Source organism: Tamandua tetradactyla, chromosome 3 (genome assembly GCF_023851605.1).
Source record: "Tamandua tetradactyla isolate mTamTet1 chromosome 3, mTamTet1.pri, whole genome shotgun sequence".
Classification (NCBI taxonomy): Eukaryota; Metazoa; Chordata; class Mammalia; order Pilosa; family Myrmecophagidae; genus Tamandua; species Tamandua tetradactyla.
The window spans coordinates 128,177,442-128,199,862 of NC_135329.1; the positions used below are offsets into that span (position 1 = coordinate 128,177,442).

The 22,421-nt window shown below is 38.1% G+C and overlaps 1 protein-coding gene across 9 annotated transcripts in view; it reads right to left on the minus strand.

Annotated features, from left to right (window-relative positions):
* The window catches only part of ACVR1 (activin A receptor type 1), a 140,685-nt gene that overhangs the window by 77,880 nt on the left and 40,384 nt on the right, over positions 1–22,421 (minus strand). For 3 of the 9 annotated variants that reach the window (XM_077153886.1, XM_077153888.1, XM_077153887.1), the window contains exon 2: positions 6,927–7,118. The exons of 3 other annotated variants lie outside the window; for them this stretch is intronic. The gene's annotated coding sequence lies outside the window, so the exon portion shown is untranslated. Of the gene's footprint in view, positions 1–2,913; positions 2,937–3,859; positions 3,978–6,926; positions 7,119–22,421 lie in introns of those variants that run through there. 3 more of the 9 variants (XM_077153889.1, XM_077153893.1, XM_077153890.1) reach the window with 3 other exon arrangements.

The following is a 22,421-nucleotide window of genomic DNA, read 5'->3' on the forward strand; positions in this document are numbered from 1 at the left end:
AACCAAAAAACACTCACTGACCTGACTAGGAAAACTGATAAGTTAAAAATACAGCGAAACACACCATACTAAATGGGGAGAATAGAATAAAATTTTAAAGGTAGATGACATCCCCAAGTACGCAGAGCTAGAAAGCTCACATGGGAGAAAATTATGAGCCTGATCCGGTATTAAACAGAAGAAAAGAGGAGAAGGAAAAGGCAAGCACCAAACACCCACTGCCCTTGGCAACATGATTATGAAAGTCAGGAAAATATGGGAATCCCCCCACGTCCCAAAGTAAATAACTTCACACGAAGTGACCCCTTCTGCTGGGTTCTGTGGACTCTAGTGGGCCATTCTTAAGTGAGAGAAAAAGAAACTACCAGAAGGTGAAGGGGGGTGGGCAAGTGAACAAGAGAAAAGTGCTATGAACAGCCCACCTGACCCCATTCCTTCCTTCCCCTCAGGGCTGGATGAGTCAGTGCTGCCACCTCAAGGGGCCAAAAAGCCCAGTAAGAACTTGAGAAGCTGAGGCAGTGAAAAGACACTAGAGCCCCTTCTCTTCTAATATGTGATTTAAAAATAATATCAAATGAAAGGAACATCTAATCCATCTTGCCTCTTTCCAAGCTTGCTCTGAACGGTCAGAAAATTAAGTTCTCCCCAAAATAATCTCTCTGGTGATGGGGGCCTAACCGCACGCTTCATTTGACTACCTGAACATCCTGTGCTGGGAACCATTCAGGAAAACCTCTCAAATTATTTCTACAAACACCAACAAATCCCTCAATCCAAAGGGAGCCTCCCCTTTGGCCCCATACCTACTCTTTCTGCTTTCGCACGGGAAGGACAATCTTTTTCCACTTCCTCTCCTCTGGTCTTCAATCCACTGTGTCCTGTCCAAGACAACTCACTGTAATGCCTCTCGCTAAGGTTTTGTTTAGTCTGTACCTTATCCTTTAGCAGGATAAGGGCGCTTCTTCAAAACATGGATTCCCAGGCTCACCCAGAGAGATTTTTATTCCATCAATCCTGAAAAGAGGCACAAGAATCTCAGTCCCAACAGCAACTCAGAGGAAGCTGAGGTTGCCACGGGTGATCTCATTCATCTACTCTGTGATGGGCTGGTGTCGACAGCCTCCTTCTTCCAGAAACTCTTCCCTAGCTGGGGTCCAGGGACTTTTCTTCCTCCAGGACACTTAGTTACATGGGCTGGTTATATGGGTTTGTTCAGTTTTCTTTCATGGGGATTTCCTCTTCTGCTATGCATCTCTTAAATCATGATTTCCTCAAGGACCACACACCTCAGCCTTCTCTCCTTCTCACTCAAGATCTCATTCATTTTTTTTTTTTTAACTTCAAGGACCACTGTAGGCCATGGAGCTAACACTGTGACACCAGGGTAAGACTGCATTTTCCCTCCCATGGGACTACTCCTTCCTAATTAACATCTTCCCCTACCATGATGTCCACTGTCAATTAATTTTTGTTTGTTTGTTTGTTGCATGGGCAGGCACTGGGAAACAAACCCAGGTCTCCGGTATGGTAGGCGAGAATTCTGCCACTGAGCCACCATTGCACTTCCCTGTAAGTTAATTTTTTATAACTTATGTATTATAGATATTTCATGCATACATAGAAACAGAGGAAGTATAATAATCCCCACTTTCTACCACCCAATTTCAAAAATAAGCAACCTTATTTCCTCTTCTGCCCACTTTTTTCCTGAAATAGTTTAAGGAGAATCCAGGTGTCTTATCATTTTACCCACAAATTCTCTAGCAGATAAAGACTTTTTCTAAACACAACTATAAAACCTCATCTCACCTAGCAAAATTAAAATTATCCCTCCCCCAAATATCATCTTAAACATAATCAGCGTTTAATTTCCCCCAATTTTCAACTATAAGCACACATACATACACACATAAATCAAGGGGAGAATGGAAATAGAATACAAAAAGGAAATTTTAAAAAAATTTAAATCAGCCTCCAGTTTTCATAACCAGTGATACAATGGTAATATCGAGACAGTTATGGTGTGTGTGTGTATATATATATGGGGATTAAGTAAATGACCTAGTCTAATTCAATCACTTCTGCTGTTCTTGAGAACTGGATTTCTGTGCAATAAATGAGATATTGAGGACACACAGAATATGTTAAGTAAAAACCCTAGAATTTAATTGGGGTACCAGTATGAACTCATGAAATATTTTATATATATTTACTTCCTGCTCTGCCTGGTAAAAAGGCACAGAAACAATGGCTAACCCAGTAAAAATGAGTGTCCCAGGCTCCCAGACTGTTGTCTTAAACTACTACTTTCTACGAAATGAAAAGGCAAACAGGATGAATTGAACCATGAAGGTGCAATCAGCAAAATCCAGGCAGTGGGAAACTATCACTCAGATGGTCAGGTTTGTAACAGATATAATTAAAAAAAGAAAAGGCTGAGAGAGAGACAGAGAGACAAGATTGAACTGCACTGGCTGAGTATGCATACTTGGGTGAGGAAACCATAAAGAAATGAAGGAAGCAATTACTATAAAAGTCAGGAAGTGGTTACTGCTGGAGGGAGAGAGGGGGCAGCTGTGACTGGGCCAGGGCATGAGAATGAGCTCTAGAGCGGCTGCTAACACTCTCTTGTCAACATGAGAGGAGGTCAGAGATACCTCCCTTGTATTAACTAAACTAGGTTTATTTTGTGAGGATTTCTGTATCTGTGTTTATTTTACGATAAAAAGGTTAAAAAGGAATGCACAAAAGCTGAATGTATATTGTTAAAAGAAAGTACAACAAACACGCATGCACACAGAAACACACAGAAGACATATAAGCATTATGCATCAGACATGCAAAAATGTGCCCAGGTTTGTGTGTTACAAATACATTTATTAATCAATTTCTGAAATATCTATTATTCCTCACCTTCAAACTGAGGAAAATTTGGGGGTTTTCCCCAAATTCCAATTTTATTAATTTTTAGTAGCACAAAGAACAGATGTAGGTTTCCTAGTGATAAAAAGAAATCAACTGTTAAAAAAAAACTAATATATCTTGTAAGAAGTTGGTGCTTCCTCTTTCAATTATGTTTTATGTGTCAATGGAAATGCGAAGGCTAGCTTCCAGATCAGAGATTCCCCAAATTGGACTATGCAACCTACGACCTAATAAGAAAAATTATCATAAAGATATGAACTGTCCATAAGGGGTTTATCTATATATTTAACACAATCCCCAAAATTTGCAGGTTTTCTTCTCTAGGGAAGAGTAAGGGGCCCAGGATGACTGCACATGATTATTTTAAAGCTCATATAAACACACACACATGAAAATTCTGTAAAAGAGAGTAAAAAAGGGGAGACTACTCTACCAAAAAGAAAAAAAAAAACATTTTAAGCTCCAAGAGTTGAAACAATATGACTATGGTATATACATAGGCAAACAGAGCAATAAACCTACATGAATATCCACAAAAAAAAGACCAAAATATATACGACAATTTATATCTATCAAAGGAGACACGTTGTAATAGTCAATAAAACTGGAATGTATAGTCAGTGGAACAGAGTCTGCTAATTTTCTGTCTTTCCCTCTCTTCCTGGGTCAATGCTGACCAACAGAGACTTCATTTCCCAACCTCCCTCATGGCTAGGTATGCCCATAAAACTAACTCCTCACGAATGGAACATACATTAGAAGTGATATGTGCAACTTCTGATCTCACGCTTTGGACTTTCTCCTCTGCTCTTTGCACTGAAGGAGCCCAAAGAGGAACAACCCACTATGACCAAGAGTGACAACAGTTATCAGTGTAACAAGAAGAAAGAAATATGTCTGTGACTGTCCAGTGGACATGGGCTATTTCACTGACCTGTTCTCACAGGAGGGAGTTAGGTGTGGAAAAAATAAAACTTCTGTGTTCTTTGAACCATAGCATATTTCGGTCTCTTGGTTACAGTAGCTCAGCCTTATCCTAATTAATAAAGTACCTAAAGAAAAATTAAATTGGTTCATACGTTATATTCCAGATGGATCAAAGATTTAAATCTAAAAAAAAGAACCACATAATACTAGAAGACATCATACATTTTTAAATCTAGAATAGAGAAGATCTTTTAACTATGATACAAAAATTACTATAGACCTATTTTTTCATCTTTTATTTACTGTCTTGTCCACCAGAATTCCTGCTCCGTGGGGTAAAATTGGAATCTATTTTCTTCATTTCTGTACAGACTGGTGGCTAGAAAAGTGCCTGACACATAAGAGGCACTCAATAAATATGTTTTGAATGAATAAACTGATAAATATAACTATACAAACATTTTAATAATCTGCATAGCAAAATAGTAATTATTATTATATACAAATGACCAACTAAGGAAAAATATTAAGAAGCCATTCACAAAGAGAAAAATAAGGGCTAAATTTGTTACTGCATAAAGAGCTCCTATAAACCGATAATAAAATGACCAACAACTCAATAGGAAAACAGATGAAGTACAGGAACATAGAGTGATCAGAATAGGAAACACAAGTGACTTTTACACATATGGAAAGATGCTCAACATCAATCAAAATAAGAAAAATGCAAATTAAAACTACAGTAAACTGCCATTTTTCATCTATATAAATATAACCCTAGATATCTAAAAACTTCTCTGGTGATTCTATTAACCACATTAGTAAACTACTAAGCTAAAAAATGTTAACCCTATTTCTTAACTAAGAACACAAGGTTAGCAATTAACTACCCCCATCTCCTCCTCCTACCTCGAAAAATACATATACAAAATAAAGTCGGTCTTTAAAATCCATCCCTGTTATTCATTACTTCCTGTTAAAACTAATCCAACCTCATGCCACCTTAAATGGGCACTAAGCTATCTCAAAATGCCCAGAGGATGGTAGCCAAAACTAACACCTATGCTAATATATTAACACAGGCTAGTGCTAAAGTAGTTCCTTCCAAGCCTCCAGAAAATGAAAATTCAACATAACTCATGCTTCGGCAGCAGCCCGAAACAGAACATCATCTGCACTGGAAAATAAAAATTCACATTTTTAAGCACTAAAAGTCCAATGTCAACAGTCATAGCCTTCATTTTTTCCCTAATACAAAAGGTTTCCACTTGAAGTTACAAGCTAACCCATCACTAAAGGATGGATTATTATTATGTTACAGTCATATAAAGGAACACTAAGCAGTCATTACTAACACTGAGATTAAGTTTTGCTTAAAAGGAAAAATGTTCACTAAGTATATAAAAGCAAACTATAAAACAAAAAGTACAGTTACATTCCATCCATTTGTAACTCAGTTAAAATGCTATTTTATTTGCATATGAAAATGTCTGTATATGAAAAAGTTTGTACATGAAAAGAATGTGTCCCAAACCATTAGCCAGGGCTGACAGAGAAAAGGGAGGAACTTTTCGCTTCATATACGTCTACACTTTCTACTGTTTTGTACTATTTGAAATTAAATAATCAAAAATAAATTTGTATGTAAAGAATAAGGTTTGTTTAAAAATAATAAATTAGCATTTCTAAGTACATTTCTAATGTACTAAGAAATGATGATCATACATCTATGTGATGATATTAAGAATTACTGATTGCATATGTAGAATGGAATGATTTCTAAGTGTTGTGTTAGTTAATATTTTTTTTAATTAATTAAAAAAAAAAACTGCTATGAACACAAGCTCCTGATAAAAAATAAAAGCTGTACCATTAATTTAGATCAGTGGTTTCAAAAATTCCAGCTAGTCTTCACACTGGGCAGAATTGCCCAGTGGTATAGAATCTGATGTTTCAAGAAGGTTAACTTTGCTTTAGGTCATAAGTTCCTTATGTGATTGCTGTATATGAATACGTAACTGTTTAATAACATCCCTTATTTGGAAAATTTGACACTATTCAAGATATCCATGTCCTGCTACTTTAAGGGTACAATAGAGCTGAACTCTGAGTTACTGTGGAAGATTTTTTTCATGCTGTCATTTTTCATGTTTTGTGAGAATCCTTGGAATTAAGTTTTGGTTACAAATTATTGTTTAACTTGAAAGCCTATTTTTCCTTGCAAATATGTTAACTTGGTACCAAGTCCAGGTATAATATTTCTACTGGAATCCATATTTATATTTTCTTGTAAAGTTCTTTTGAAATAATAAAACAGTAGCATAAAAATAATAATAATAATAATAATAATAATAATAAATTAGCATTTCCTTTAATAAGAAAGCACCTGGCAGCTTGAAGAGGCCGCCTACAAAACTCTTTGAACTGATGAAGCTGTGTAGATCAACCCCACAGGCTTTAATCCTGAGTTCCTTGCTTGTGTCCTCTATACAGGGCTCAAAAGACATCTGACCATGCCGGAGACCCAGGTTCGATTCCCGGAGCCTTCCCACGCAAAAAAACAAAAAAGGCATCTGAGCAATCCCCACCTCTAAATCAGCAAGACACACCCACTAAGACTTAGCATTTCCGACCTCAGAGAAACATTTAAGAGACTCCAAAGGTGTTTGTATTACCCCTAGAGTAACAATAACATTTCATCCTGATAGCAAGACTTCTTTCCACAGATTTCAAAGTAGCCCATAGAAAATATTATTAAAATTCAATGCCCAACCCCTCCAAATAAATAATGTTCTAGTAAGGTGAAAAGAGTAACAGAAGAATATCACATGTAGGAAAATATTGTAGCTGTGTAAAAAACCACCAAAAAAATTTTAAAAGCCTGTCTTTGAAGCAAAGCAAAAACTATGAAGCTGGGTGCTAATTTTCTTATACTGGACTCATAGAAGCCTATAAAGCAATCACCGGTGGCTAAAAATTTGCTATGTAGATTTGTTTTCTGCTAAGAAGTTAAAAGAGGTGGTTTGCTGAAATGGCTCCTCAGGGAGCTCCAGGGTAAAAGCTGACTCAGCTACCTTAAAGCTGGCTCGGGGTCATATCTTCACAGTCTTTCACCTAGGTGGCCCTGTTTTGAGCTTCGCGCCCTCCTTCACTGTTCACTTGAAGACTTGGGGTGTGAAACAGGGGCTTTGGGAGTCTCCAGGAATAATGAGAAGTTCTCCAGCAGTTCTCACTAAAGCGATGTGACGCTCCTAAGCAACTCCAGGCTGCAGAGGGAAAGAAGAAAGAAAATCAGCTAAGCAGAAGAAAATTCTGCACTTGTGAATGTGGCAGCTTAAGGAAGTGCACACTTGACGAGCCTTTCAATTGGGACTGCAAAACTAAAGCCAATTTACAAGTAAAGCAAGTACAGAAAGGGTGGAAAAACACTGAGATGCAGTGTGTTGAACTCTTACATCTATACTGGTCTTTGGATATTTTTCTCAATGACACAATAAGCAGTAAGATTAGCAGTTGGTAAAGAGTACACACCGTGAGCTAGCCTATTACGGGGAAATAGAGAAAAAGAAAAAAAGACTGCCACGTTATCTCATGTACATGGTAACGAAAAAAAAAAATTCAAGTATTACAAAATATAGAATGAAAACTCTTCCTGCCTCTCCAGACCCCAGCCCTTCCTTCAAGCCTCCAGTGTGTTCCAGAGTAGCCAACATCTTGTACATCCAACCCAGAAGTAATCTGCTTCTAGTCCATTTTCAACCAACATTCGCAGAAGTAGATTCCCTTATAGAACTACTTCATAGAACAGTGGCAGGGAAAGAGCAAACAGAAGATAACTAGCCAAAAAAAAAAGCCACACAAGCTCCCTTTTCTCTTAGGAAGGCTTAAAACATCAACATTCACTAAAGGAAGAAGAAATTTTTATTAGAACCAAACTTTGCCATTCAAGTAATTAAGAAGCACAAAACACTAAAGAACTTACTCCTTTTAGAACACATAAATATCCTATGCAGAAAGGTCAACCAGAAATTAAAGATTTCAGCAACAACCTGGCAAAGTTAAAGAGTAAAAATCTATTCCTAAAGTGGACAATCTTAAAAACAAACTTAAACACCAAGAAGCACACACAGACTCTTGAGTTTCAGAACAAACTATTGCAATACTGGCATTTTCCGAAACCCTGGGGCCAGGGAAATTTGGCAGATTCCCACTGAAGTGGCTTTTCCCTCTACCAAAGTCTAAATGCATTTTAGGAGGAAACCGGAGCTAAGCTGTCCTTGCTTAGAAGTTCCATCAACAATGTCTCCAAGGTAGACATTCGGGGCAGGTTTATACAAGCAACAAAATGACGGAAACACTGATGCATATTTTTCTGATTCTCTGTTCAGCCTTCTCTGCTGCTTCATATATTTTCCAGATCCTATCATTTGAGAATCTCTTATATTTATATTCTATGTGACTCAGTTTGGCAATTAATACCTTGCCTTGAACTGGGTTTTTCTCAAAACCCCAATTTAAAACCCTATTATTCTTCCTGATACTGTGCCAAACCTTAAGGATGGATACCCAAATCATTAGGCCATGCCCTCGATCATGAGGCTTACTCTTGTGAAGCTTATGTAGGTAGTAGAGAAGCTTAGACTACCTATAGGCATGCCTAAGAGTTACTTCTGGAGGACCACTGTTGTTACTCAGATGCGGCTTCAATCTCTCTAAGCCCAGCTCTGCAAGTGAAATCATTGCCCTTCCCTCTGCGTGGGACATGACATCCAGGGGGTGGAAGTTTCCCTGGCGACATGGTAGAGGACTCCCAGGGATGAATGCAGACCTGTCACCGTGGGATCAACAATTACATCCTGACCAAAAGGGGGAAAAGAAGTATAACTGATAAAATATCAGTGGCAGTGAGAGTTCAAATAGAGTCAAGATGCTACTCTGGAGGTTGCTCTTATGCAAGCTTCAGGTAGACCTTGCTACCTGCCAACCCCCAACCAGGACCATTCCAGCCAATCCTAAAGAACACCTTGGACAATTCATAAGATTCCACAAGGGTTCCATGTACTAGAGTAACTTTCCAGAAACCTATAACCTCCAGATGGGTACCTGGGCCAGATAAGTCCTGAAACCTAGCCCCGCCTCTCCAGAACATCAGATAGTTACATCTCCCTATCCCCTATTAGTGACAGACCCTTCCAAGATCAAAAATTTAGAATTGCCATAGCCCAAACAACCCCAACAAGAGGAATGGAAAGATCAAAGGTGATAGTGGAATTATACATAGATGATAGGACTTAACAAATGAATACAAATGCTGAATCATTAAATTGATATCTCTTTTAGTCTCCAGTATTTTAGAGCAGCTAGAAGTAAAAACCTAAAATTGTAAAATTGTAACCCACATCAAAGTCTGAAATATGTTGTACAACTAATTGTAGTGCTGTGCTTTGAAATATATAGCTTTTTTGTATATATGTTATTGTTCACAAAAAAAAAAAGAAGGAAAAAAAAGTCGACTGTGATGCTAAAAAAGTATTTAAGCCCTCTAGCCTCCTATATTCTGGAGCAGCTAGAAGGAAAACTATGAGAGGATCATATGGTAGCTCACGACAAACTCGGGGATCTATCTTTAATCACTTTTTGAAGAGTGCTTTGAAAACTACTGTTTTTTTTATTTCTTTGCTTTGTATGTATGTTATACTATACAATTAAAAAAAGTTGAAAAAAAAACTTATTATTCTTTTGCTACATCCTCCTTTCAGGGTACCTAGCATACAGTTGGTGCTCAAGAGTTATGGACAAAAAAATCAAGTCTCCAGACCGAATATAATTTAGTATTTTTTAAGTCATTCCGGCTCTAAAATATTTAACCCATGAATTGAACTAAAAATAAAAACTCTGGTGCTCTACCTGGTTGATGAGATTACAGCTTGAGATCAGTGCAAATTTCAGATTTAAGTCTTCAAATATTCTATCTACCTAGGACCCATCTCCCCATAACTGCCCTTCATGCCAATGAGCAAGTCTGGCATGTCCTGAAAGGTGGTGGTAGATAGCAGTTGTGCTCAAAACCCCAAAAGGAATTAAAAGAAGAAGAAAAAAGGTATGTCCCAATTAAAATCTGTGCTACTAAATAAATATCTACACAGCAAATTCTAGCAATATGTCCCAAAGCTTTCCTGAGCCGAGTTTTTTCACTTAGCCAACTCATCTGTTTGGCAATGGAGTTTAATAATTGGCAGCCAATCATGCCCTGTAAAACCCTGTCCTATAAAAGTCAGAGACACATTCTTGTGGTGAGGGTTAGGGGGTGAGTTTGAGTTAGAGGAAAAAGAGAAATCCAGTCAAATTTTCTAGCTCTAATTGCTGGATATTAGCATATTTTTCTTTAATGCAATATCAAAGAACATTCATAGGTTCTTAAAAGCTATAATATGATGGGACCTGAGTAATATACAAACATAAAATGTACTTAAAAAATCAAACAAGTTTTTGGCAGTCAACACAGCAGCTAAGCAATGGGGGTGGGGGGATCAGAGTCATAGCAAGTTTTTTCAAGAAAGATTTTTTGTTATCACCATTTTCTTGGCTTCTGGAAATTATGGCTCCCAGGTATTGCAGATTTCTTCTCTTTCCATACACCATCCCTTATTTTCCCTGCCAAGTCCATCCAGCCCCAAACCAAATAAAGCATAGCCTATCCTGCTATTGAATTACTCATAGCTGAAATTACTATGCCTCCCATCTTTAAGAGTTGCTTAAAAATGTCAGCTATCCTTTAGTGAGCCCTCAGAGAACAGTGCTAACAAAGTTACCTGCATTATCCTTTTTAACCCTACCTAAAAAATTTTTGAAGAATGATACTATTATTCCCATTTAATAGATAAGAAAACAAATATTCAGAAGTTTAAAAAAAATGTGTCACTTTTTTGGGGGGGGAGGGGGTAAGTGGCAAAACCAAAAACCAACATATTTGTTCTGACTCTGTGCTTAATTTACATTTAGTTAAGTTGCCTCTTGACAGTAAGAAGTGAACTGAATGCTCACAGTAGACATTCTTATTCTCAGTTCCCTTAGATAATTTAAGTGCTAAAGCAGAGTGGTAGGAAAAACATCAAACATACCAGTCCCGAACAATAACAAATCATCTGCATGATGTTACAAATGTACTTTGTTGTTTCTAAAATAACATTGGTACAATCAAGCATATAAATGCTAGTATTCTTGAAGAATAATCTACTCCAGATGCTTGAATACATGGTAAAGACAGGTCTGTCTATCAGTAATTCTAGAGATAGGCAACTGGGACATCAGCCAGTTCCCAAGATTCCTGATCTCCTAGTGGAAAGAAATAGGTCATGCTTAAAATGCCAATAAACTCAGGGGATACCACAGAGCAGAAAGAAGGGAGAACTAAATATATTTAAGAAAAGATGAGTGCTGATTAAATCAGGAAGTAGAGAGAAGCGTGGATAAGATCTAGCAAATCCCTCTCTCTGTATGATTTCCAAATTCTCAATATATATTTATATATTTGGAATTTGGGAATGAGAAATGGTAATTCCCAAGAATTTCTAATGCCTCAAATTATAAATTATTCTTAAACTACTTCCATTCTTTACTCATTTTTATGGATATCTAAAGAAACTTAAATAAGTGAGAAATATTAAGATGAGTAGTATTTACTAGAAGAACTATAGCAAATATTCAAAAGATCCAGCGAAGACTATCAGGTAGTATTTCAATAGGTCTGAATTCAGCCCACTGCTTCTTGCTGTAAATAAAAATGTCTTATTGGATGGAACATGGCCAGTGATCATTCATCTTACAAATAATCTAAGGTCGCTGTCCCACTAAAACAGCAGAGTAGACAGGTAAGACAGAGTCCTGCAAGGGCCGTAATACTTACTCTCTGGTCCTTTGCAGAAAAAGTTTGTTGACCTCTGCATTAACCTGAGGTTCAGCTCTATTAGCGAGGTTAAAAGGACCAAACGTAATCACATGTCGAAGTTGCCATTTTATAAAGCCTTATTTTGCTTCTGAAACTTATTTCTTAGAATACCACTCAGGATTTATATAAAGTATGCTCTGCATGTAAACCTATATTTATTTTATTTGTAAGACTGACTCACCAGCAGTAGCAGACAGAGCTATGAACACACTTTTATAACACAGTAACAGCCACAAGCGATTGTCTCTCCTACAAGCCCCATCCTGCCCCAGGTCCGGGAAAACAGCGTGGGTCAGCTTTTCCTGTCCTTGCTTTTGACTTGGCATCAGTGAATTCCTCCTGTCTGCTAACATCTTTATTTTGACTGTTTTTATTCTCCCAGAACCAACTATAATACTTTCCCCCAATTGATTAATTTCATAACTGATGTTCCTCAGGATATGGAAAACACATAAATCTCCCCAGAAATGCCTGAAAGGAATTTTGGGATGGAAACACGATTCCCTCCAGGTGTAAAGTATATCTGAATACTTTTGAAGGATGGAGGAAAAGCATTTGGGAGGAGAGGCAGGGCACGAGGAAGAACAGATCTCTAGGGCTTTCAGGAAAAGAGGAAGGTCTATCTCACGACCTTAGAGAGATGGCAGGCCAAAGTGGAGACAGGATGAACACTGGCCATCCGAAGGTTTTGGCCTCATTGATGAATTTAAGGCTCAAACAGCAGAGCTCTCTTCTCCTCCAGAATTTAATGCATAATTTGGCTGAGACTAGAGACACTCACTGTGAATATGACAGGAATAAATGTAATAAAACAACCATATTTCAGAATACAAAACCGCACTTCTGAAGATAATCCCGCTTATACTTTGTAACCCTGAAGACCCTCAACTAAAGAGATTTGGCAGTCCACCAAAATCCCACTTGTCTATCCAGCAAAGATTCATTTTTTTTGCCAGAAATATAAGGTAAGAGGATAGAACTTGAGGAAACAAAGGCACTGGATATAATAGCATGAGAAGGACCTCAGAACTGAATGAGATAGTCCTGGATTGAATCTCAGCCTTGCCAAACCCTAGTCATGTCATCTCGGACCAACTGTTCGAGCCACAGTCACCCACTGGCAAAATGGAGATGTGGACTTCCTTGTAGATTTGCCATATGTGAAGGACAAGCACACAGTGGGTGTGAAGAAAGGGCAGCTATTATTATAAATGCGATTTATATCAAGGAGCACCTGTAAGAAGAGGTCATAGTAATGATGACTGAGAATCACATGAGATGAACTATTAGTTGAATCATAAATTTGACAAAATTTGACCATTTTAATCCTTAAAATTAGCAATGTTTAAATAAATATTATAACAGGCTCTGCGTGGAGCTTGGAAGGAGGGAACATGAAAGACTAATAGCCCCCGATACTCATTCCTCCATTGGTGGCAGCTTAGAGGAAATCCAGACACCAGATGGGAAGGCTATAGACTAAAATAGAATACCTCTCTGTCAAATCCTCACTAGATATGAGGTGCGATTTCAGGGAATAGCAGATTCCACAAAAAGACAGACAGACAGACAGACAGACACACACACACACACACACACACACACACACTCCTCACTCACAGGTAGCCCATATAACTCAACCTTCTTTCGCTCTTGTCCTTTCCCCTTTCTGCAGTCTCCTATTTCTCTCCTATTTCTTTCCCTACATAAAGCCCTAGAGTATCTCTTGTTAATCCTTTGGGGAAGGAAATAAATTCAGCATTTCTGGGCCAAGTGATGAGACTGATTATATAGCAAGCCTTTCTGGGGGCCTTTTAGAGCAATGATCCAATGTATCAGCCACACTTTCTTTACCCCTTATTTTTCTACTTTCCTTTCATACTATGTGTGTCATGGTTTTCAAAACCTGTCAGTCATCACCCAGTCCGTCAGGGTATGTGGCTGATCCACGGAGTCAGAGAATTCCGGGATGAGATCTGTATTCTCAGACACTCCATTAACCTAAACCCAAGAAGCTCTCTTCCAGCTGTGTCAAATGTCAAAAAGCTTCCGAGCGAGGAATTAGAGCAGTTTGAGAAGGGAGGGATTAAGAACACACAAAGATAAGAAAGGAGGTACATGTCGTTTCTTCCATTCTCCCAACCCACTACACTCCCTGAGCGGAATCAGACTTCCCCAGCACTTAGATCACCTCTCTTCATGAGCTGGTCCAGCTTTCGTGTATGTGAACCCCATGACAAGAGCAGGCCAGCATTCTGCATTACCATGAGACATCCACGTTTTAACTGTTGTCTCCCAGCAATATGGTAATCCTTGATGATTATCCTCAAACTTAATACTACGGCAGCTTTCATCAGCTGATGATCTCAAAGAACGTTTACAAGAGTTTGCAGGGATGCCACCCACCTGGTTTAGGACCAGATTTTCTGGTTTACTAATAGAGTGTCTAGCATTTTGTTTCCCCTAAGCTTTACTCTGGGATTCCTGTATGAGTTACCCTCACTAGACAGATTCAACGGGATGCTTCTCGAAATCTTAAGGACTCTGTGTGTCCAACGTCTGACTTTATAGTGCCTGGTCTAATATCATACCCGATGGACTTAAATATATGTGCAGTGAATAAAAGTTAAAGCTACTGAGAAGCAAAAAGGATTAAAAATGTTTGGCTCATAAACTTGGTTAAAAAACTTCTCCATCACTAAATGACAAAGCTTCTATCCTAAGCTTATATTCAAAGCAAAAAAGTACCAAATGCCCTCATCTGAGCAGAACCAGTTTAACACAGAAACATAAAGAAGCATATGTAGGGTGGGCCACGGTGGTTCAGCAGGTAAGAATGCTTGCCTGCCAAGCCCAAGGACCCGGGTTCGATTCCTGGTGCCTGCCCATGTGAAAAGAAAAAAAAAAGCATATGTACATGAAGTAAAATTACTTCATTTCTTAAAAGCAGCCTTCACTTTAGAATGAAAGGAGTTTTCTTAGTACATGTATTAACTAAACAACTTGTTCAAATCAAGGTTAAGCTTTCAAAACTCTACAAAAATTTTCGGAAGCATTGAACACTAAAATAAACAAGCAAAGAACTAGTACTTTTCATAACCATTCTCCCCTTTCGCTCTTGAAAATATTTGTCAGTTACTAACTCAAACCAAATTTTCACTAAATTGCTCACCCTAACTAAGACTCAACAAGAGTACAATGAATAAAAGGCAATCAACATTCTAATTGTTTAATTTATTATTTACCCATAGCCATATAGGCATTTCCAAGGCTAAGAGGCAGTGCTTGGACCCTGTGCAGAAAGAATAAAACAAAAGCAATTTAAAAAAATAAAAAGAATATAAACAAAAAAACTCAATAGATAGATAGATACGTACAATGTTTTATATAGCCTTGTTTTATTGTTGTTTATATATATATATGCTAAATATCCATAATTATGTCAGACAGGCTGAGTATTTTATGAGAAGTATTGCCAGTCCTGTAAGAGTTATCTGTAAAACTAAAGTACAAGTTTCCTGAAGGGAAAGACAGCCTATCATTTTTTGGGGGGGGTCATGGGCACGCTCTGGGAAAAGAACCTGGGTCTCTGGCCCAGAAGGCGAGATTTCTGCCACTGAGCCACCGTTGCACCAACCATTTTTGAGTTTTATAATAATCAAGGAAGCATCCCTTCCATACTAGTCAACAAATATTTTTTAACCTGACAGTGAAGTAAATTTTAAATTAGTTTAAAGTCAAGAATCAAAGAGGCTCTGGATCTACCATTGACTGAGAAGCTTTGAGCATTAGAGTTCTACAAACTCTGCTCTCTCACCTCTATGGATTATTTATTGTGCAGGGAGGGAGTCATCACAATGGAGAAAACCCTGAACTGATGGGCAAGACACTCCCTGCCCCACAGCTGTGACACACTTTGTCTCCCAACCTCTCGACTTCCATTTTTTCTAGCAATAAACTGTGGGTGGTGGCCCAAGTTCACTGTTTCGCTCCAGCTCATATTCTCTATTTATATATTCCTTTCACAATTGCCAGCGGGATCCCTAGCATTATGTTAACAGGCCAGGGATTCTGCTCTAATCAAAGATGGTATTCCAAGCTATTCTGTACTGGGATGGCCCCAACCCACTCATTAAAAAAAAATAGTCAAAATGACATTTTTCATTTAATTTAGCAGTTCATCTCTTAGCTCACAGAGGTTTCTTTTAATTTAATTTGCTTTCCATTAATTTATCTGACAATTGAAGGATAACTGAGTAAGAAAACGTACAAAAAGTAAAAGAGCAATGAGTGTCTAACAAGAAGGTCCTGTCCCCCCACCCACCACCGCCACCGAGGGGCACAAGAATACATTCAGATTTGCAAGACAAGGAAACTAGTTTAAAACTAAAGATGTCACTTCCACCTTATCCATCACCCCACACCTGCCAATTTCCCTGGTATGTCCTACATTTCATGCCATGGGGCCACCTGGAACCTTGATGTTCAAGCCAGGAACCAAGGAGATGACCTTAGAAATCCCACCATTGCCAGTCACAGCTCTTACTCTCTCCAACCAGCAGCTACTCCAACTGCCCCCTCTTTGAACTCCTCTCTGTTCCTCCCAATGGTGCAGTCAATCCTGCATCATTAAGCTGCCTCTCTACTGCTTAAAGGTATTAAAGGCTCTCCTTAACATGCACAGCTTCCTGATTTTCATGATCTGACCTGGGAGACTTCTCCGAGCTCATCCAGTCACCACCACAGGTAACCTCAACCTAATCACAACTTATAGTTCCCTGAGGACACCACAATCTTGTTCAACTCTGGCCTTTGCAGTTGTCTGCCTGAAATGTCTTTTCCCATCTAGCAAACTCATATGATTCAGCATCAGTTTTAATAATCACCTTCTAAAGGAGGCCTTTGCTAAAAGTAGGCCCCATGCACATGCCATGCCGCAAACACATGCCCCTTCACCTGCTGTTCCTAATATAATGATCATGGGTGCACCCTGAAAAAGGATTCAGTGTTTAAGAGGGGCCCTCCACGACAAACATGAACAGTCAAAATGAAAGAGTAATAATTACACGAATGAGAAAAAGGAGGCAGGCCTACCAGATTCCCCTTCTTATGAATTTTCGATGTTAATGGCTTTCTAATTCAAAGCTTAAAAACTCCCTAAAGCCCTAAGATATAGAGACTAAGGAAGAACTCTAGGTGCTTATTTCATTCAGAAAGATAATGTGAAAACTAAATATACAAATTAAAACATAGCTTTCTACTTTATATTTGAAAACAATAGTTCCCTACCCAACACTTCAGAGAAGATTTTTCTAAATTATATGCAACCACTCACACATGTGCACACACACACACAGGAGAGTAACTTGACAGCAATACTCAAACACCATGCAAACACTGTAGTATTACTGGAAACTGAGATGATGCTAATAAAATGTAAGATGGGATATGCTTCATCTTACAATAAAAAAAAGCAATTTTTCAACTTCCCCAAGTTGAATTCTTGATATTCTCACAAACAGTGTGGACAACCAAAGCTATAGGCTGAGCCCCCAGTCTTGGGGTTTGTTCACATGAAACTTAACCCCACAAAGGATAGGTCAAGTCTACTTAAAATTTAGGCCTAAGAGGCACCCCCAAGAGAGCCTCTTTTGTTGCTCAGATGTGGCCCCTCTCTCCAGCCAACATGACGAGCAGTCTCACCACCCTCCCCCTCTCTGCGTGGGACATGACTCCAGCGGTAGAGACCTTCCTGGCAACGTGGGACAGAGATCCTGGAATGAGCTGAGACTCAGCATCAAGGGACTGAGAAAAACCCTAGAATGAGCTGAGAATTAACAGCAAGGGATTGAGAGAACCTTCCCGACCAAAGGGGGAAGAGTGAAATGAGACTAAGTGTCAATGGCTGAGAGATTCCAAACAGAGTTGAGAGATTATCCTGTAGGTTATTCTTGCGCATTAAGAAGATACCACCTTGTTGTTCAAGATGTAGTGGAGAGGCTGGAGGGAATTGCCTGAAAATGTAGTGCTGTGTTCCAGTAGCCATGTTTCTTGATGATGATTGAACAATGATACAGCTTTCACAGTGAGACTCTGTGAATGTGAAAACCTTATGTCTGATGCTCCTTTTAGCTACTATATCAACAGAAGAGTAGAACATATGGAATAAAAACAAATAATAGGGGGAACAAATGTTAAAATAAATTCAGTTTAAAATAGTGGTAAATGAAAGCGAGGGGTAAGGGGTATGGTACGTATAGTTTTTTTTTTCTCTATTATCATTTTATTTCTTTTTCTGTTGTCTTTTATTTCTTTTTCTAAATCGATACAAATGTACTGAGAAATGATGAATATGCAACTATGTGATGATATTAAGAATTACTGATTGTATACATAGAATGGAATGATATCTAAATGTTTTGTTTGTTAATTTTTTTAATTAATAAAAAAAGTTAAAAAAAAAAAAAGCAATTTTTTTTCCCCAAAAAATCATGTTGGGTCATTCCCCCATATAATTCCCATGGCTAGGCTTACTCACTTGCTGGCCTCGTTTCAGGTATCTTCAGTCAAGGTGATGGTTACAGTATGAAAGAGATGTGTTCTTCCTCCAACCATGACAATGTTGTCTTCTTAATAGCTGTTCCCCAACCTTTACCCCATTTTCCCAACCCCAACTTGTTTATACCACACAATGGGATGAAAAGAACCAACACATAAATTGCTATATATTTTAATCAACATAAGGAAGGTAAACAGAAAGGAAGTGTGCTGGTTTAAAACTGTTGTGCATCCCAGAAAAGCCATGTTTACTCCTGATTCAATATCGTTGGGTGGTGTATCTTTGATTAAGTTGTTTCCATGGAGAGGTGACCCACCCAACTGTGGATGTTGTAATTAGGTAGTTTCCATGAAAATGTGTCTCCGCCCATTCAAGGTGGGTGATTTAATAGAGTCCTTTAAGAAAGTCCTTAAAAAAGCCGACATAGGCATGAGACCTTTGGAGATGAAGAAAGAAAGAAAATGCCCCTGGGAGAGACTTTTTGAAAGGAGAAGCCAGGAGAGAAACCACTTCCCCATTCGCTTTCCCAGCTGACAGAGAAACCTGGAATGTCATCTGCCCTTTCTTGATCAAGATATCTTTCTTCAAAATGATGAATATGCAACTATGTGATGATATTGAGAATTATTGAATATATATGTAGAACAGAATTATATGGTAATGTTTTCGTTTGTTCTTAATTTTTTTGATTAATAAATAAACTTTTAAAAAAGATATCTTTCTTCAAATGCTTTAGTTCGGATATTTTTTATAGCCTTAGAAATGTAAACTTGCAACTTAATAAATTCCCTTTTTAAAAGCCATACCATTTCTGGTATATTGCATTCTGGCAGCTTTAGCAAACCAAAACAGGAAGCAATGACCGAAGTTAAATGGTAAAGACAAAAGAAGGAACAGCACAAGAATAAAGTTGCCAGTTATTAGTACTCACTTGCTGGGGCTTTAAGTTTACACATGAAATTGCTTAGTGCATACATCATTTCAAATCATGATGGCACTGATTTCATTTCATGCGCTTGAGCACACCTGAAATGAAGATGTCCTAGAAGTCTTCAGAAACAAATGATTCTCCAATGAGGTGGCAAGTACGTTTTACAAAATACAAAATTAAAAAAAATAAAAAAGTATGTGTTATGAAAAATATATAAATACTGTTGTTTTCAAAATACAAATGGGCAGAAGAATGTGAGGGTTTGTTTAACCCTCTGTTTGTTTTTTGTGGTTGTTGCTTTTTTAATTGAGGACTCACTGTTCTAGGATTCAGTGACAGAATCAACAAACACTGGAGCCCACTCCCTGCCCACTGTGAGGCTGGGACTTGGCCTTTGCCTCATTCAGATCACTGGGTCCAATCCTGGACTTCTACTTCAATAATCTTAGCTTTAAAATCAGTCTTACATGCTAATCATATCATACTCTAAAAGTTCAACTTCTGTGTGAGATTAAAGCAAGAAACGTTTATTTGGTACAAAATTTATATTTTGACAAGTGCATTTCCTAATTTAACTTATAGGGACAGTTTAACTGAACACCATAAGTACGTGGAACCTTGAATAGGGCATGAGATTTTGTAGGATTGTTCAGGTTAGTGTGATGCCCTGATAAATCCCAGAGTGATTTGAACAGTAAATAAAGAAGTATTTGCAAAGTCCCTTTGGGGAATGGAGAGAAAGGGGGGAAAATTCAGCTTTCCCATTTGGAGAATTCCTGATATTCTTGCAAGCAGTGGGGACAACCAAATCAATAGGCCAAGCCCTTAATCTTAGGGTTTGTCCCTATGAAACTTATCCCCGCAAAGGATAACCTAAGCCTACTTAAAATTAGGCCTAAGACTGGAGGGAAGTGCCTGAAAATGTAGAGCTGTGTTCCAGTAGCCATGTTTCTTGAAGATAAGTGTATAATGATATAGTTTTCGCAATGTGACTGTGTGATTGTGAAAACCTTGTGTCTGATGCTCCTTTTATCTATACAGTATAGACAGATGAGTAAAACATTTGGATTAGAAATAAATAAATAATGGGGGAACAAATGTGAAAATAAATTTAGTATATTTAAATGCTAGTGATCAATGAAAGGGAGTGGTGAAGGGTATAGAAAAAAAATTGGGGGACACAAAGGCTAAAATATATTGCGTAGATGGAAATACTAGCAGTCAATGAGAGGGAGGGGTAAGGGGTATGATATGTATGAGTTTTTTCTTTTTATTTCTTTTTCTGAATTAACTCAAGTGTTCTAAGAAATGATCATGGTGATGAATATACAACTATGTGATGATATTGTGAGTTTCTGATTATATACCAAGAATGGAATGCTCATTTGTTAAGAATGCTCGTGTTTATATGTTGTTATTTTTAAATAAATAAATAAATAAAGGGGTCATATCTCAATTTTAAAAAATTAGGCTTAAGATTCACCCCCGGCCCCCAGAGAACCTCTTTTGTTGCTCAGACGTAGCCTCTCTCTCAGCCAACAAGGCAAGCAAAACTCACTGCGGTGTCCATCTCTACATGGGGCATGATTCCCAGGGGTATCAACCTCCCTGGCAACATAGGGCAGAAATCCTAGAATGAGCTGGGACTCAGCATCAAGGGATCGAGAAAACCCTCTCAACAGAAAGGGGGAAGAGAGAAATAAGACAATATGTCAGTGGCTAAGAGATTTCAAACAGAGTCAAGTGGTTATACTCTGGAGGTTATTCTTACACATTATATAGATATCCCCTTTTTAGTTTATGGTGTATTAGAGTGGCTACAGGGAAGTGCCTGAAACTGCAGAGCTGTGTTCCAGTAGCCATGTTTCTTGAAGATGACTGTATAATGATGTAGCTTTTGCAATGGGACGGTGTGATCGTGAAAACCTTGTATCTGATGCTCCTCTTATCTAGGGTATGGAGAGATGAGTAAAAAATATGGATAAGAAAGAAACAAATAATAGAGGGAGAAAAGGTTAAAATAAATTGAGTAGATTGAAATACTAGGGTCAATGAAAGTGAAAGTCAATGAAAGTAAGGGGCATGCATGTAAGAGCTTTTTCTTTTTTCTTTTGCTGGAGAGATGCAAATGTTCAAAAAAATGATCATCAGGATGAATACAAAACTATATGATGATACTGTGAGCCACTGACTGTAACCATGTCAAGACAGTTTGTATGTGTGTTCACTGTTTATAACAAAAATTTTTTTTAAATCAATCTTACATGCTAATGGTTTTATTTTGGGGTGATGAAAACATTCTAAAATTAATTAGTGGTCACGGTTGTGCAACTCTGTGACTATACCTAAAAAAAGGTACTTCAAAAGGGTGAATTTTTGGTATGCCAATTACATCTCAATAAAACTGGTCATTAAAAAAATCAGCAGTCTAACAGCTCTTACAGCTTTTTCTGCACCACTTAGACCCTGACTTTATGTATAGACCCTGTCTTCCAATCACATCTGGTTTTCTGGATATAACCGAGGCTGCAAAATCATGTCTTGGGGCTTGAACCTATGTCTGTCACTTTTTTGGCTCCAAGACCTTGGGGAAATTCATCTCTGAGCTGCGTCTTCATTTATAAAATAGGAAGATGCCAACTACTTATAACTAAGGGTTACGGAGAATCTGTGCATCACCACTCAGACTGATACTCAGTAAACGGCAGGAAACAAAATGGAATGGGCTCTGAGAAAGGACATGCCAGAGTTGGTGAGAAAACAAAAGAGAAGACACAGAAAAACGAAGGGATGTGGCAAGTTAAGACTCAGGACCAAAGCCAGTCTTCCTGGATTGTGGTGAAGCCCTCTACAATCCTCTCTTGAGTTCCAATAACAGTTTTATGGGACGGGATGGGTGAACAGGTGAGGGGCACAAGGCAAACTCCCAGGAGTGTGTTATCTATCTATGATACTTAAATCTCTGGATTCCTTAACTCAAATAATTTCATGTAAGTAATCACAAAGTATAGACACTTTCTATGCTTTAAGCTCCACAAGTGCCATTAAACATTCAATCAACAGAATGGAATTAGAGCCTCTTAATTTTTTTTCTTAGAAGACAGTTTTTCACCAAGATGCATTTACTTACA